Genomic DNA, 17106 nt, shown 5'->3' on the forward strand with positions numbered 1-17106 from the left:
ATTCTCTGTCTCTTTTCCCTCATCAGTTTCTTCCAGAGTAATGTGTAGGACAATACTGCCTATGTTCATTGCTGTCAGACTGAGATGGTTCATGTAGAGAGATTAACAGAGTGTGTGACCTATCATAGCATCTCAAAGAGTGCCATTCATTGTGAGAATGGAGCTTGGAGAAGGGGTAGGTAACAGTCTCAACAAGACAGGGACAGTCAGGGGAGGTGTCTTGGGTGAGTGGTGTCTGAGTTGTGTCTGGCAGATGTGTTCTAGGACAGTGCCCTCTGCTCATATGTGCACCCTATTAGTTATGAAAACAGCGAATTCATTTATTTTTTTTCTATAGGTCTGTAGAAGAAAGGGAAAGGTTATGTCAAATCCCAAACCCATCTCCCTGTACAGAGAGTGATTTAGGAATTTATGCAGTTAGGGTAACTGGGTTGAAATAAAGTGACAGAACATGATAGGTGCAGAGCAAAGAGGTAGGAAAGTCCTTTGAGCATGTGTGATAAATCATGTCTACATACATCGTATGTTCAAAGATGGCTGATGAAACATCACCAGAGGTGTGTCATTGAACATTATGATGAACCACAAGATAACTCCCAGACAACCTGAGTTGTTCTCTGTGTTAGATAGCTAGGTAGACATTAGCCTATATGTGTAAAAGCGTCCAAAAATGGCAATTTTAAAGAAAATTCCTCAATATGATGGACTGAGGAAACAAGCCTGGAGAGCAGACCAGCGATTACATATCTAAAATATTGTTCTTGTTCAGTAACCTTGTTGGGTGGGTTCCAGTCCTCTGCCTTGCATCAAGAGGGCTATCATGTCCAATGTCACTGTGCTGATAAAGTCCTGGGAGGAATTTTTGGGAATTCTACCCCCAGAAAACCTTCTACCAGGCAATTTCCCAGAAGAGGGAAGTGGGGAGGAGAAATGAGGGGACCTATATCCATATCCATACCCATAAAAATTCAGTCTGAATACATACTAGGCTCTCAGTTCTTTCCTGAGATGCCTGCCATGTCTGTCAGGTATTTCTTCTCATTAAAATTTGCTACCTCACTTACTACTACTCTCTGTCTCATGTCTGAATTCTTTCTTGCATGAAGACAAAAATGTCTGAGCAGCCTTCTCTGGTAACATGTGCTGGCTAAAGCTGGTTCTATCAGAGACCCTGAAAAACAGCTCAGCAGAATTTTTTGGCAGAACTAAGGTTTGCAAAGAGCTCTTATGGGCTGTTACTATGTTGAGTAGCCCCTGGAAGCTTGTTGTTTGGCAAGGGGAAGGGGATTCTGTAATGTCCTTGGTTTTGATATAGGCAGGGAGGTAGTTAATGAAGAGGGCCCTAGTGTTGCCAGCAAGGGTGCTGAAGCCCCATTGAATACTGCTCAAATCCCACTGCCTTCTTTGCAGACACCACTGTGTTACACAAGCTAGAAATATCCAACATGGGGCACAGCAGGTTAAACCACAACCTGCAATGCCAGCATCCCATATCAGAACCTCAGCTGCCCTGCTTCAGATCCAGCTCTCTGCTAATGTGCCTGGAAAGGCAGCAGAAAATGAACCATGTTCTTGGGCTCCTGCCACCCACGAGGGAGACTTGGATGGAGTTTCTGGCTCCTTTCTTTATCCTGGCTCATCCCTAGATGTTGTGTCTATTTGGGGAGTGAAACTGTTACTAAAAGTTTGGTCCTTGTCCCTGGTACCAAATCAGAATGATGAGGACAAGGTTTTTGGATGAAGGCAAGAGAAAATTCAATCTGTTGACAGATGAGACGGTATCAGAGTTCTCTGTCTCCAGGATTACTGTTCTGCTGGATGAGGGTGGTTGTTGTGGGGCTTATAAAAGGGCTACAAAGAATGGGGTGCTGGTATGGTGAAATCATGAAAGAGCTGCAGGTCTCTGGTGTCAGGCACCAAGACTTGTTTGTCGTGGTGGTCTTTCAAGTCCACAGGTGGTGAGATTAGATCTAACCTTACTAGATCCTCTTGTTCTGCAAAAGAAGCTGAGATAAGGAAGGAGGAAATTTGTGCCTTAAGACATAGGCAGGTGGGAGGCTGGCGTGCGGCTCAATAGGCTAATCCTCCGCCTTGCGGCACCTGCACCCCTGGTTCTAGTCCCTGTTGGGGCACCGGATTCTGTCCTGGTTGCCCCTCTTCCAGGCCAGCTCTCTGCTATGGTCCAGGAGTGCAGTGGAGGATTGCCCAAGTACTTGGGCCCTGTACCCGCATGGGAGACCAGGAGAAGCACCTGGCTCCTGGCTTCGAATCAGCGCAGTGCGCTGGCCGCGGCGGCCATTAGAGGGGTGAACCAACGGCAAAGGAAGACCTTTCTCTCTGTCTCTCTCTCTCACTGTCCACGCTGCCTGTCAAAAAAAAAAAAAAAAAAAAAAAAAAAAAAAAAAGACGTAGACAGGTGGGAAGCCAGCAGTCCAGCCCTGAAGGAAATTGTTGGCTTGTGTTATTTTATACCCAGTGACAAAACAGTGGTGAGAAGATATCTTTCTCTCTCTGTCACTCTTTTCAAATTAAAAAAATCTTAAAAATGAAGGAAATATTCACATGGCTGCAGGTTCAGCAAACCCAATCACATCATGCACATGAATTCCACTCCCTTTGTGTAACAGGTGCCATGATATGAGTTAGGGGGTGTTGATTTTTTTACTCCAGATTCTTATCATGCACAAAGACAAACATACTCAGTGCTGACACATAAAGATGAACAGAGTTATAGCATTTATTTAAAAGGTGAGAAAATGAACACACACACACACACACGAGCATGCGTTGCCCCACACAGGAAATACACATCATGCATGGGCAGTAGGCCAGAATATTTGCCCAAAAAGAGAAGTGGCAAGGGAGGAGAGACAGATAAAGCACCTGCAGTTCCTCTAGCTGTGGTCTGTGGCAGAAGAAAGGGGGGGGATGGAGAGAAAGAAAACAAGAGTACACAAGAGCCCCCCTCCCAGTTTTTGGTCTCTGTTATTAAGTTGGGGTTGATGCCTCCAGGCGATAAGCCACCTGGGGATTATATGGCACCTCTACAAGTTCCACATGGAGTTCAGTATCCATATTTTCATAGCATCCTCCTTTGGGTCCTGGATAAAGCAGATGTATTCCAGGCAAGGGGGCATTTTGATTGACAAGTAGGAGGACAGAATTACATGGGGGTTTGTGAGTTCCAGCTCATTGGTCCTAAATTAGCTTCCTGCCTATTTGTCCCATGTGACGGTGACACTTGGAGATAAAAAAAAAAAGAGACACAGAAGTGTGTCGTACTCAAGCCCCTTCTAAACCACACCACCCTTTGAATATTCAATTAAGCTCTGCCCCAGAAACCACTCCTTATCCTATAAAAAGATGACCTGAACTTTGCTAATTGTGTCACTCTGCCATGAGGTTGCCCACATTCCCTCTTGAGTGTATACTTCCCCTTTTTATTGTTTTTTAAATAAGAGGAATTATTTTTTATTTGAAAGTCAGAGTGATAGAGAGGGAGAGGCAGGGAGAAAAAGATCTTCCATCCAAAGGTTCACTTCCCAAAATAACCCAAAACAGCCAGGTCAGGGCCAAGCTAAATCTGGGAGCCTGGAACTCCATCTGAGTTTCTCACATACCTGGCTGGGTCCCACGTACCTGGGCCATCCCCTGCTGCATTCCCAGGTACAGTATCAGAAAGTTGGAGTGGAAGCAGAGCAGCTGGGTCTCAGGCAGCAGCTTAATCCACCGCACTGCAGGCTACATGTACTTTCCCTTTGTCTTGAAATAAATACTGCTTTTCTGCTTACTTTTATCTATGACTTCTTTTTTTTTTTTTCTTTTTGACAGGCAGAGTGGACAGTGAGAGAGAGATAGACAGAGAGAAAGGTCTTCCTTTGCCGTTGGTTCACCCTCCAATGGCCGCCGCGGCCAGCGCACTGCGCTGATTCGAAGCCAGGAGCCAGGTGTTTCCTCCTGGTCTCCCATGCGGGTACAGGGCCCAAGGACTTGGGCATTCCTCCACTGCACTCCCGGACCATAGCAGAGAGCTGGCCTGGAAGAGGGGCAACCGGGACAGAATCTGGCGCCCCGACAGGGACTAGAACCAGGGGTGCCGGCGCTGCAGGTGGAGGATTAGCCTATTGAGCCGCGGCACTGGCCCTCTCCTCCTTGACTTCTTTCTGCATGAAGACAAAACCTGGACCAAGCCTAGCCAGGGGTCTCATCCATACTGTTTCAGATGTAGAAGAGTCAGCCTGGTGGAAAAGGTGGGTTGGGTGGTCTTAAGCAGAGAGGGCAGCATGGAGGTTTCAATGCACACAGTATGGTCTCCAAACAGGGAAGGGTTTGGAATGTGTGCATCTCACAATCAAGGCAGGAGTGGAATAAATTGAGGTGAAGGTAGTGTTTGGGGCTTGGAGGGCTTGCCCGCTCTGCTGTAGACCCAGGGCTCTGGAAAGCTGGGCCTGTTGCTTCTATCTCCTGGATGGGTTTCTGAAAGCAGTTGAGATCATGCTTACAGACAAGGAATTAGTTGGCTTGAACAGTGCTTGTTTTTTTGGCATCTGCACACTCCCACCTGTTAAACAAAGGCCTCAGGCTCAAACTCTGGCCAGGCTTCTTTGGGAACAGCCCATTAATCAGCAAATGACTTCCACTTTGGCAGAGAAGGGAATGCTAATGGCTTGAGGCTGGTGTTGCTGCTGGAAGAATGAAAAGACTGTTGTAAGTTCTTGCAGGCATGTAATGACAAGTTGACTACAGATTTCCAACAGTGCTTTATTACCCATTAGCAGATGAGCACAAATTTGTTTATCAGATTCCCTTAGAAGTTAAATTGTTGAGACAGCTGGAGAGGTGAATTCTGAGGTGGGAGGAGAATTCAGAGAATGAAACTAGAGATGATGAGGATACAATAGTGCATCGTGGTTGAGCTTCAGAGCTTGCTCCTCAGGAGACATAAAGAGTACTTGACAGGAGTCCCAAGTCCTAGGCACCAGGCTTACCTCCATCCCTAAGTTCACAGAAACGATACACAGTATCCTGTAAAACACAGGGAATAATGTTTTCATCATAAATATCTTAATTATTACTTCAAGTTCTTTTCCCCACAGAAATAGGAATTCAGGGGCCGGCATTGTGGCGTAGCAGGTGAAGCTGATGCCTGCCACATTGGCATACTGTATGGATTCCCATTCATGTTCTGGATGCTCCGCTTCTGATCCAGCTCCCTGTTAATGCATGGGAAAGCAGTGTAAGATGGCCATGGTACTTGGGCCCCAGCCATCTCCATGAGAGATCTGGATGAAGCTCTTGGCTCCTAACTTCAGCCTGACCCAGTGCTGGCCATTGAAGCTGTCTGGGAAGTGAACCAGTGGATGGAAAATCTCTCTGTCTCTCCATCTCTCTCTGTAACTCTGACTTTCAAAATAAATAAATATATCTTTTTAAAAAAGAAATCAGAATTCAAAGCAGAGGCGTAAGTACTGTGAGTGAGAGCAGGATTTATTTAAAAATGAGAGAATGAATATACATTCACACATGAGTGTGGACAAACCCACATGGAGAGATACCATCATGAGTGGGCCAGAGAGTTGCCTATGAGGAGATACCATGGGAGGAGGCCAGAGAAGGACCCATAAGCAAGGTCCAGAAGCCAAAAAGCAAAAGGACCTTTCCACAAGTACCGGTCCTTTTTATGAGGTAGGGGGTGGTGCCTTAATTAAATATTTGAATTGGGTGGAATTAAGTGTGCATGAGGCTCTCTGGGAACTTCATGGTGCCTCCCTGTGGAACTTAGCTTCCAAGTTTCATCATGGTGTCTCCTTCCTGGTCTCGAATGAGACACAAGTACATCACAGGGAAGTGGGCATACTGGAATGACAGGTAAGAGATGGAGTTACAATGCTGTGATATACAGAAATTGTGATTCCAGTTCACCATTGCTACCTGATCTTCCTGCCTACTTTGTCTATGTCAGTAACACTTGCTCAATTAGCATCACCAGGCTGTTTGATGAGAAAACATGTCTGCAAGGACACTTTGTAATGTGCACCTAGCATAAAATCCAACCCTAACCCAGTCTTTGAGGCCATCTAATACATAATAGAATATTACTGCCTTTTCCCTGCCTTTGTAAATTGACGTGTGCTCCTTTTCTGCCTATAACATTCTTCTGCTAGTCTCTCCCATGACTTGTTTGGGTCCATTTCATCTTATATCCAACATCCTTAGAAGAGTCTTCCCTGGCTTGTTTAAAATACATACCCTTCAATGTAGCTAGTGGTTAAGAACCCAATCTCTGAATCACTGCTCTTGGGTTCAAGTTCATCTCTGATACATCCATTATTCTCTATTATTAGCACTTGAGAATGCAATGATGATACTCTGATTTCTCTTCAGATCGTATAAATCTTTCGCCTTTTACTAAAGATTTCCGTGGAGAATGCAATGATGAGCAGTTGACTGTCTCCCAGCCAAGACCTGTTGAAAGTGAAGTTAATGAAGGGCTGTTTGGATAAAGTGTAGAAAGGTGAGGCACTAGCAGTCAGTATGTTGACAGGACTGCAGGGGAGCTACAGAAGACGAATTATAATTTCTCTTCTGAACAGTTCTGCCAAGAATAAAGCAATCCTAACCAGCTGTGAATAATTGTAATTCTTTTCTCCATTTTGTTATCAGTTGACTGATGGGCTGTTATCGGATCATTGCTGCCTATAATTAAAGAATGCTTTACCTCTGGCTTGGCAAGGCTTCCACGTGTGATCAGAGGAGACATTGCTCTAAACTCACTCATCCCGGGGCTTTAGCTGTGCATGCTGTCATTGGCTCCTACAGCAGAGGGTCAGTTACTCATCAGGGACCTGGTGGTGTCAGATGCTGACCTTGAGATCACTTCTGGAGCTTCTTTCCAGAGAGTCTAATAAGTTGTTTGCCAGGACACCACCTGTTTCAAGCCTGCTTCTTTTTCTTTTCTTTCTACCAATCCTTATCCTTCCCCCTTTCTCTCTTTCCTTCCTCTATTTTTTCTAGTTTTCTAAGGTTTTAGGATCAAAATAATGAAAACAAAAATAGAAATCATAACAATAAATATAGAAAAATATAGAAAAAATCATAAAAATAAAAATAGGAAATAATTCAAAGTTGGCCGGTGCCAGGGCTCACTTGGCTAATCCTCTGCCTGCGGCACCAGCACCCCAGGTTCTAGTCCCTGTTGGGGTGCCGGTTCTGTCTTGGTTGCTCCTCTTCCAGTCCAGCTGTCTGTTGTGGCCCGGGAAGGCAGTAGAGGACGGCCCAAGTGCTTGGGCCCTGCACCCACATGGGAGACCAGGAGGAAGCACCTGGCTCCTGGCTTTGGATCGGCACAGCGCTGGCTGTAGCGGCCATTTTGGGGGTGAACCAACGGAAGGAAGACCTTTCTCTCTGTCTCTCTCTCTCTCACTGTGTAACTCTGCCTGTCAAAAAAAAAAAAAAAAAAAAAAAAGAAAAAGAAAAAGAAAAAAAAAAAAAGAAAATAACCCAAAGCTGTGTTAAATTAAAATTTGTGGGGAATACATGAAAGATCTCTGCGAGTGAGATCCCAGTGAAAAGAACAGGTCTTCAAAGAAGGAGGTACCTTTCTCTGAAGGGAGGAGAGAACTTCCACTTTGACTAGGACCATGTCTAAATATGATCAGAGTTGGTGAACTCAAAAGGCTTCCATAGCCTTGGCGACTCATGACAAGAGCCTAGGGTGATTACTGATGCCATAAACAAGAGTGTCAATTTGTTAAGTCAACAAGAGGAGTCACTGTGCACTTATTCCTCATGTAGGATCTCTGTCCTTAATGTGCTGTACAGTGTGATTTAATGCTATAACTAGTACTCAAACAGTATTTTTCACCTTGTGTTTCTATGTGGGTGCAAACTGTTGAAATCTTTACTTAATATATGCTAAACTGATCTTCTGTATATAAAGAGAATTGAAAATGAATCTTGATGTGAATGGAAGGGGGGAGGGAGCGGGAAATGGGAGGGTTGCAGGTGGGAGGGAAGTTGGGGGGGGAAGCCATTGTAATCCATAAGCTGTACTTTGGAAATTTATATTCATTAAATAAAAGTTAAAAAAAAAAAAAAAAAACTTGTGGGGGAACCGGCGCTATGGCTCACTTGGTTAATCCTCTGCCTGTGGCGCCGGCATCCCATATGGGTGCCGGTTCTAGTCCTGGTTGCTCCTCTTCCAGTGCAGCTCTCTGCTGTGGCCCAGGAGGGTAGTGGAAGATGGCCCAAGTGCTTGGGCCCCTGCACCCGCATGGTAGACCAGGAAGAAGCACCTGGCTCCTGGCTTCAGATCGGTGCAGCGCCAGCCGTGGGCCATTAGGGGGTGAACCAACGGAAGGAAGACCTTTCTCTCTGTCTCTCTCTCTCACTATCTGTAACTCTACATGTCAAAAATAAATAAATAAATAAAAAGAGTTGTCTCTCTGATTCTTAAAATTAAAAAAAAGCTTGTGGGACCAAGTGATCTCTGAAATAAAAGGGTTTATTGAATTATTTCAGATGCCATCTAGAAAGGAAGGACCAGTGCTGGAACAAGTTTTCAGAGGTAGAAATCAGGAAAATGTCCGTAAGATCTAAGGAGGCAGTCAATTTTATAATGAAAATTTGGGGACAGGGAAGTATAAATTGCTTATGTTGAACTTACATTGGCTGTAGGTAAGAGGGTCAGGATGACATGAAGTGAGCAAAGTTTCAGTGATAGGAAAATAGTCTGCAAGTACATTTTGCTTCTTGATTAGTTCTGATTGTAAGCAAAATATGGTGGGAACTTTGAGTCAAGGGTTTCTACATATGTTTAGGAGTGTGGAGTAGAGTGTTTTGATTGTTTTTGGTTGTGGTAGTTTATTTCAGAGCTCTTCTCTCCTTCATCAGGCCTTGTAACCAAATTTAGGCCATTTCAGAATATTTCTCTTATCAGGTATAAGAAGGTATACAGAAATTCACAGCTCTTTTCTTCTCTGTTTTGATAACGGGTATTTACATCCAAGAAATAGTTTTGTTCTGATTCTCCCATGTTTTGGGGACAGGAAACTTTTAAAGGCAGGAGTAGCATTGCCTTGGGGAGTTGGGGGCAGTCTGGTGCTTGTGATTTAATGCAAACTAATGCAGAAAGGGAGCCACTGACTTGCTCCGAGGCCAGGGGTTGGTTACAGGCTGTAGGTAAAACAGGGGTGTAACTCTCCAGAGTCACAGAGAGGAACCAGCCCCTTGGTGCTAACAGAAGTCACTGCTCTTGAGTACATCAGTTGCGACACCAGGGAAACTTCCCCTCCCCACCCCAGCTACTCCCTTGCTTCTCCCACACTCACATCGGGCTTGCCAGCAGGGGCAGTTCTGGGGAGAGCTTTTGGAAAACCAGTTAGAGTGGATGAAACTACTGGTGTGGTGTCACCAAGAAGAGGCTACATCTTGGGAAATCCAAGAGGAAAATGGAGTAGTTGAGCTAAAAAAAGTCACTAGAGCTTTTCCTTTGGCTTGAGGCATTGCATACATTTAATAATAGTAATCAAATTAATATTAGCATTTCTAATACTGTGGTTGAGCAACAGTGATGTGCTGATCATGGGGTTACCTGGGTTATCTTTAGTCAGTGTACTAACTCTGCAAAGTAGAGCTGTGGAAACTGAGGAGAGAGAGTAACAGTTGTTCAAGGCCACTGAGCATGTGTGGTGGGCTGAGATTCAATTTAGTTTCACTGATTTTAAAGTCTGTTTTATATCTTCTCTTTCTTCATTCCTTTGTTCCTTCCTTCCTTCTTCTCCTTTCTGTTTTCATCTTCATTGCTTGCTTCCTGTCTTTTTTTTTTTCTTTGATTTATTTTATTTATTTGAAAGTCAGAGTTATAGAGAGGCAGAGGCAGAGAGAGAAAGAAAGAGACAGAGATAGAGAGAAGAATTCCATCTGACGGCTCACTCCCCAGATGGCTGCAATGGCCAGAACTGCAATCTGAAGCCAGGAGCCAGGATCTTCTTCTGGGTCTCCCTTACGGGTGCAGGGGCTGAAGGACTTGGGCCATCTTCTACTGCTTTCCCAGGTCATAGCAGAGAGCTGGATGGGAAGTGGAGCAGCCAGAACTCGAAATGGTGCTCATATGGGATGCTGGTGTTGCGTAGAGCAACTTTACCCATTATGCCACAGCGCTGGCCCCATGTGTTTTCTTTTTTAAAGAAATAAATTCTCGCATCATCATTGAAAGTCCTGGTGCCCCCTCCCTGTCTCATGAGGCAGCCTCCAACTGATGTGAGAAAATCAGTTGGAGGAAAAATATTTCCTTCTAGTGTTCATGTTACATGAATATAAATAATTCACTGTGCTGTATGTTTTAACATTTACATATATGAAAAGGGCTAAAAGTTTTAATTTATAAAAAAAAGAATGCTAACTGTTAAGAAAACGCTTGCTACTTCCTTGATAAAAAGAGCTATACAATTTCAAATCACATTGAGATACCATTTTTAAAATCTGTCAAATCAATCCATACCCATGCGTTGGTAACAGTGTATAGCAGAGACTATGGAGGAAAGAGGTATTCAAACTTTGATTATGGGCAAGTTAATTTGTATACTTTATGTACAGGGCAGTTTGACAATTCTTGATCAAAAATGAAAATGCACAAAATTGCAGAATTTCTTAGAATTTGTATGTATATTTGCATGCATTTAAAAGCAAAATGCTCAAGATTTTTCATGGCAGCATTGCTTGTAATGTAGTAGTAGGAGAGAGGATGAATAAATTACGGTATATCCTTCTAACATGATCCTACACAGTTATAGAAAAAAATGAACAAGTTCTGCAGTGGTCTTCAAATTCCAGATAGGTGGGAATAAAGAACAAGGTTTAGAAAAAGAAGTGCATGTTATCTTTTGTGAAGCAAAGAAGAAAATGAGCCTATGTATTAATTTTTGTTTGTATGTTCATAAGGAAATAGGAAGTTTACATACAAAAGCCTACAGTTTTGCATATATAAAGAAAGAGGGTGTGGCATGACTTTGGGGAGAAGACTTTAAAATAAATTCCTTTTTTAAAAAGACTTTTAAATGTATTATTTTTACAGGGTGGGGCATGTGGATGTGATATCGGGGAGACAGGAAGATTATGTAGGAATAGGTGAGCAGGAAGATGTTCCTAATAATTTTTGTCTCTAGCGCTTCATTATAACTCCACCCCTTCCCTGTCAAACTAGAATGTCTATTTTCCCATGATACACCTATGTCTCATCTGGGACCAGGAAGGAGGAGATGCCATGATGACCACATGGAATTAATCTCTATGTGGAGGTGCCATGAAACTCCCAGAAAGCCTCACACACACGATGAACTTTGTCCAAACTCCAACGCATTTGTGTATTCAGTTAGGGCACCATGAAAGGGGACTGTTATTTGTGAGGGAGGCCATTTTGCTTTTTGGCTTCTGGCTATTGTTGATCTTTCTTTGGTGTTCTTCCATACTTTGTCCTCTTAGGCAACTCTCTGGCCCACCCATGATGGGTATCCCTGCCTGTGGGGTTGTCCACACCCATGAGTGAGCATATATTAATTTTCTCACTTTTTTTGGAAATTTATATTCATTAAATAAAAGTTAAAAAAAAATTTATCACTTTTAAATAAAGCCTGCTGTTACTTGCGTATTGTATTTATGCTTCTACTTTGAATTTTTATCTGTGTAGGGGCAAGAAGTTGGAATGAAAATTGGGATACATATTCCTATCACAGTTGGACTATGTTACTTATTAAAATATTAAAAACTAAGGATCATGTAGTACAAGTCGTTCTATGACTCACCTTTTCCAGTCAGGTTCATATTTTCAAAGCCTGTCCATGTGGTGGTGTCTTTTGACTTTTACATTAATTATGCTGCCTGATCTGTAGAATCTTATGGCTGGCAAAGCTGTCAGAGATGACCCAGTCCCCCACTTTCCTGTTATAGCAAAGAGGAATGAAGGTGCAAGAACAAGTGACTCCCTAAGGGTGGCCCAGCAGGTCAGTGTCAGAATTAGGGTTTAACCTCAAATCTGACCCTGATCTGGAATTTGGGGCTGCCTTTCTATCACCTCCCTCACCAAGCCAATGCCCAGTCTCGCCCTTCCTGCTAAGAGATTGGTAACTGAATGTGTTGTCATTTTCTAGGAATGTTTGCTTTGAAAAAATAAAGACAAGTAGCATAAGACAACAAAACCCAGAAGTCACTGTTTTCTAAAATGGTGAATGTTGAGACCACAGGAGTCCTAGAGTTTTGGGGTGAGGGTTATGGGGTGGTTGGTAACAGTGTTAGGGGCGTTAGCTAGGGACTTGGTGAATTTCCTATTATCTCCTCTCCTTCTTCTCCCCCCAGATAAATAAATTAATCATGTTAAATGAAAAGGAGAGCCAAACCAACAGCATAAGCAGTAGGTAATGCTCATTTATATGAAAATTGGTTCTGCCTTCAAGTCAAGAAGAACCAAATTGTGCTTTACATGACTTTACTGATGACATTACTATGAATATTGTTAATAAAACACAATCTATTAGACGTTTTGTTGCCAGAGATAGTTTAGGCACTGATAAGCCCCAACCCCACTCCACATTCCCCTCAGTGAGGCTTCTGCAGGCAAAGCCATCTGTCCCATCTCTCTGCTTTAAGGCTGGATTCCATTGAACCATGCAGATAGGCAAGGGCCTCTCAGGATTGATAAGTGATGCCAGTGCTTCTGGAGCTCTTAGGGTCAAGGCCTGTCACAAGTGGCAAGAACACAAAGACCTAGAAAATAGGCATTTTTACCTCAAATTGAACAATATAGGTGGTGCTCCCAAGATTTTTATACCAAAATATTTATAATAGGAGCAGCAACAATATGACGAGGCCCTCCCCAAATTTGGAATTTTGGTCACACTATAGATTTTAACTCACAATTTTATGCAAACAGTGGATTCCACTGTATAGTATGTCTGCTTTCATATTCACTTCATAGTCTATAAACCTTAATCTACTGACCCTTTTTTCCCCCAATTTTCTGGTAAGCAGAAGATACACCAGGCTTGCTCCCTGACTTTGGATATCCTCTGCCTGCTCTCACAGCCTAGATCTTGGTTCACTCAAGTTTGAAGAGCTTGGATCAGCCGGAATCAGAAAACTTCCATTGTAAGGGCCAGAAAGTAAATATTTAGGCTCTGTGAACCAACCACTTAACTCTACAGAGGTAGCAAAAACAGCCGTAGACAATATATGCATAAAGTATCATGGCTGTGTTTCAATAAAACTTTATTTACAAAAACAACAACAACAACAACAACAAAAAACCCAGACTTGGCTGACAGCCTGAGTTTGTCCCGTAGACCGTAATATACTAACCCCTGGATTAGATAATAAATGTCCCCCAAAGGTTATAAAAAAGGAAGTCTTTTCAGCTCGGCCAAGTAAGGAAGAAGCGTGAGGGTAGAAATTCTGTTGATCATTGAAGTCTACATTGTATTTCAAAGAGCAGAGAGGAAATGACAGCATTATTGGTTGAGGACCAATATAAGCAAAGGCAAATAATTTTGGGGAAATATGTGAGGTAAGAGTGGAGGACAGGGAAGACAGTAAAAGGTCAGTTTGACTAAAGGAAGGAAGTTGAAGAGAAATGTTCTAAAACATCAGGGCCAGAAGGGACTTTGCTAATCATTTGGTTTTCATTGGACACAAAGAGAAATTGATGGTAAACAATATCTCAGATGTCGAAAGGGTTGAAGAATGTTGTGATTTGATTGCTAAGCTAAGGATTTATAGCTCTGCTGGGCAGCCCGATAATATTTCAACACACCTGAAGATTTGAATACTTTTTAATTAACCTCCTTCCTATATGCCACATGACCAGATGTCACAAGAGACATTCCTTTGGAATGGAGTTAATTTTATCATTTGTATACTACTGCTTAATAGCATCCTAGCCAAGACACATGTGGAGTAAGTTCTTGGACAAGCTCCAAGCAAACAGAAGTTTTAGCGTCTCATTCTACTGTGAACTTGCTCCATCAGTCCATATGAAATCATGAGCCTCCCTCTGTTTCCTCCTTGGTTGAACCAGGAATATTGTCCTGGTCTCTTAATCAGAACTAGTGCCTGTTCTACTCCACTTCTCTACTACCAATAGGATCTAAGTCATAAATGACTAGAGGGACCTGGAGCGTGAGGGGCCACAGCATTGTGAAACGCAGATAGTCTCTCATTTATTTATTCTCAACTAATTACTGAGAATTAACCAGGTGTCAGGTGTCAGTCTACCAGAACTCTCATTCTAGTGGTATATGAGAAGGAACATAAACAATGTACAAATAAACAAGGAAATGGAAGAATTTCAGCTGAGATAAATTCTGTAAAGGAAATAGAATAAGGTATTATGATGGTGACTAGATAGACACCTCTTCGAGAAGAGAAAGATCATTCAACTACAGAGCAAAGCAAGGGAGAGAGGCCCTGGGTGTGCTGTGTTGGTAGAACAGAGAGAAAGCCCTGGACCGCAAGGGTAGTAGTAAGGAGAAGATGCAGACTAGACACAGATAAAGAGGATAAAAGAAAAAAAAAATCAATGAATTTTAGTCTTATCAGTTGAGTGACTCAGTGTGGTGTCCATTTTACAAAATTCTCTGCTTCTTGGAGATTGATTGTTAAAGGTTAAGAAAATGCGGAAGGCTGTTTTAGGGGCTCAGGGGTGAGATCATGGTGGCCTACTTCACAGTCAAGGTGGGGACCAAGAAAAGATAACAGCAACCAGGATCCACTTTGGAAGTAGCAGAAACAGCATCTGTAGAAGGATTAGACATGGGTGACTGGTGTGGTAATGGTCAAGAGAAAGTAGGGCTTGAACAGCCTGAGAAGCTGCTGTGCCTTTTTGTTGAGACTGGTGTCACAGAAAGTGACAGATGTAGGCTGGATATCATGAGTGGTGAAAGAATTCACCAGAATAGATAGAGTGAGCAGAGCTAGATTTATTGAACACACTGTAAGCAAGCAGCGGGAAAACGGGACGATTAGGGACTGATCACTGTGGCATATGGACTCTAATCTGAGGGGTGCACTGTGGCAGCAGTCCCTCCTTAGGGTGACTGATTGTTGTCATATGCTTGCAAGGGAGCAGTGGGCAGAACAGCCTGCCAATGTGGACTATAACCCAAGAAACATACTTATTGCTGTAGTATTTCTTTGGTTAGAGTGAGTTTTCTTTGGCTCAACAGGTTTTCCCAGGTAAGTAGTTTGCATCTCTGGGTGGAGCTGGGGATCCTGTACCACCTTCAGCTTGAGGACTCCACCAAATACCCTGGGGCCACCCTCTACAACTAGAACCCTGAGAGATGAGCAGCCTGGGATGGGAAGTATAGTAAGTCCGCAGGTCCACCAATCATCCTATGTAGGAGTTACCTTTTTTGGTATCTCCAGTCTTAAAGGATTAATATTATCTTTAATACCTATTTAGCATATGCTTGAGCCTTGATTTGTGTGTTTGTTTATTTTATTTATTTGACAGATAGAGTTAGATGGTGAGAGACAGAGAGAAAGGTCTTCCTTCTGTTGGTTCACTCCCCAAATGGCTGCTACAGCTGGCGCTGCACCGATCCAAAGCCAGGAGCCAGGTGCTTCTTCCTGGTCTCCTATGCAGGTGCAGGGGCCCAAGCACTTGGGCCATTCTCCACTGCCCTCCCGGGCCACAGCAGAGAGCTGGACTGGAAGAGGAGCAGTTGGGACTAGAACCCGGCACCCATATGGGATGCCGCTGCCGCAGACGGAGGATTAACCAAGTGAGCCACGGCACTGGCCCGAGCCTTGATTTGTTTGATCGCACTCTTTTTAAATTAAAAATATTATTTATTTATTTGGAAGGCATGCACCCACACACAAAGACGCAATCTTCCCTTAGCTGATTTACTCTCCAAATGCCCACAATAGCTAGGGTTGGGTCAGGCTGAAGCCAGGTGCCCACAGTTTCAACTGGGACTCAAGTACTTGAACCATCACCACTGCTCCCTAGGGTGTGCATTAGTAGGAAGCTGGAATTGAGAGTGAAGCCAGGATTCAAACCCAGGCGCTCCCATATAGTATGCAGGTATCTCAGGTGACATCTTAACAACTAATAACTGTACCAAATGACTGTCACTGACCACAATATTTTATTTTAATTTATTATTTATTTTATCTTATAATATCTCCTTCCTGAAATATCTGGAAGTCCTTAAAGATGTGTTGATTGCATGGATACACCTTAATTTATTTTTTTAAAGTTTTTTTTTTTTTTTAATTTATTTGAAAGAGAGTTACAGAGAAAGGTAGAGACAGAGATAGAAAGAGGTCTTCCATTTGCTGGTTCACTCCCCAGATAGCCACAATGGCTGGAGCTGAGCTGATCCAAAGTCAGGAGCCAGAAGCTTCTTCCAGGTCTTCCAAGAGGGTGCAGGGGCCCAAGAATTTGGGCCATCCTCCACTGCTTTCCCAGGCCATAGCAGAGAGTTGGATTGGAAGAGGAGCAGCTGGGACTTGAACTGGTGCCCATATGGGATGCCGGTGCTTCTGGCAGGGGCTTTAACTCGCTGCGCTGGCCCCAGTTCCACCTTAATTTCTGCTTTTTTCTTCTGCCAGCCATCCTGCTTCTGTCACTGCTCCATCCCTTGCCACCACCTGACTTTGTCCCCATCCTGCTTGGCCCTAGCATGGATGTGTTTAAGGGACCTGTCAAGTTAGTCTCCCTTGAATTTGTGCCATTTATCCTCCCACACACAGTGCAGGCACAGCCATGTCCCTACATTCTCACCAATACTGGAGAGTGGTATTTGCTAACTTGATAGATTACAGGTTGTGACATATTTCAATTTGAATTGCAAGGATGTACTTTTAAATAGTAAATACTCTATATCTGTAAATCAAATTGAAACCAATCCCAGTACTCACAACCATTTGTAATTATTCAAGAATTCCAGGGTGCAGATTATAGCAATGACTGGCAATAGTTGAGTTCCTGTTGTGTACTGTAGATATGGGACCTCTTGTAGTCCTCACAGCATCCCAGTGCTGTGGTTGTTATGACCAGCCCTCATTTTCTAGAGGAGGAAACTGTGGTGAAGAGAAATTAAGGAACTT

At 43.3% G+C, this 17106-nt stretch overlaps 1 pseudogene; it reads left to right on the forward strand.

Moving 5' to 3' along the window:
* Positions 1-6364: 6364 nt before the first annotated feature.
* On the forward strand, positions 6365-6474 carry LOC127490824 (U5 spliceosomal RNA; annotated as a pseudogene).
* The last annotated feature ends 10632 nt before the right edge of the window (positions 6475-17106 follow it).

This window comes from Oryctolagus cuniculus, chromosome 6, assembly GCF_964237555.1.
Source record: "Oryctolagus cuniculus chromosome 6, mOryCun1.1, whole genome shotgun sequence".
Classification (NCBI taxonomy): domain Eukaryota; kingdom Metazoa; phylum Chordata; class Mammalia; order Lagomorpha; family Leporidae; genus Oryctolagus; species Oryctolagus cuniculus.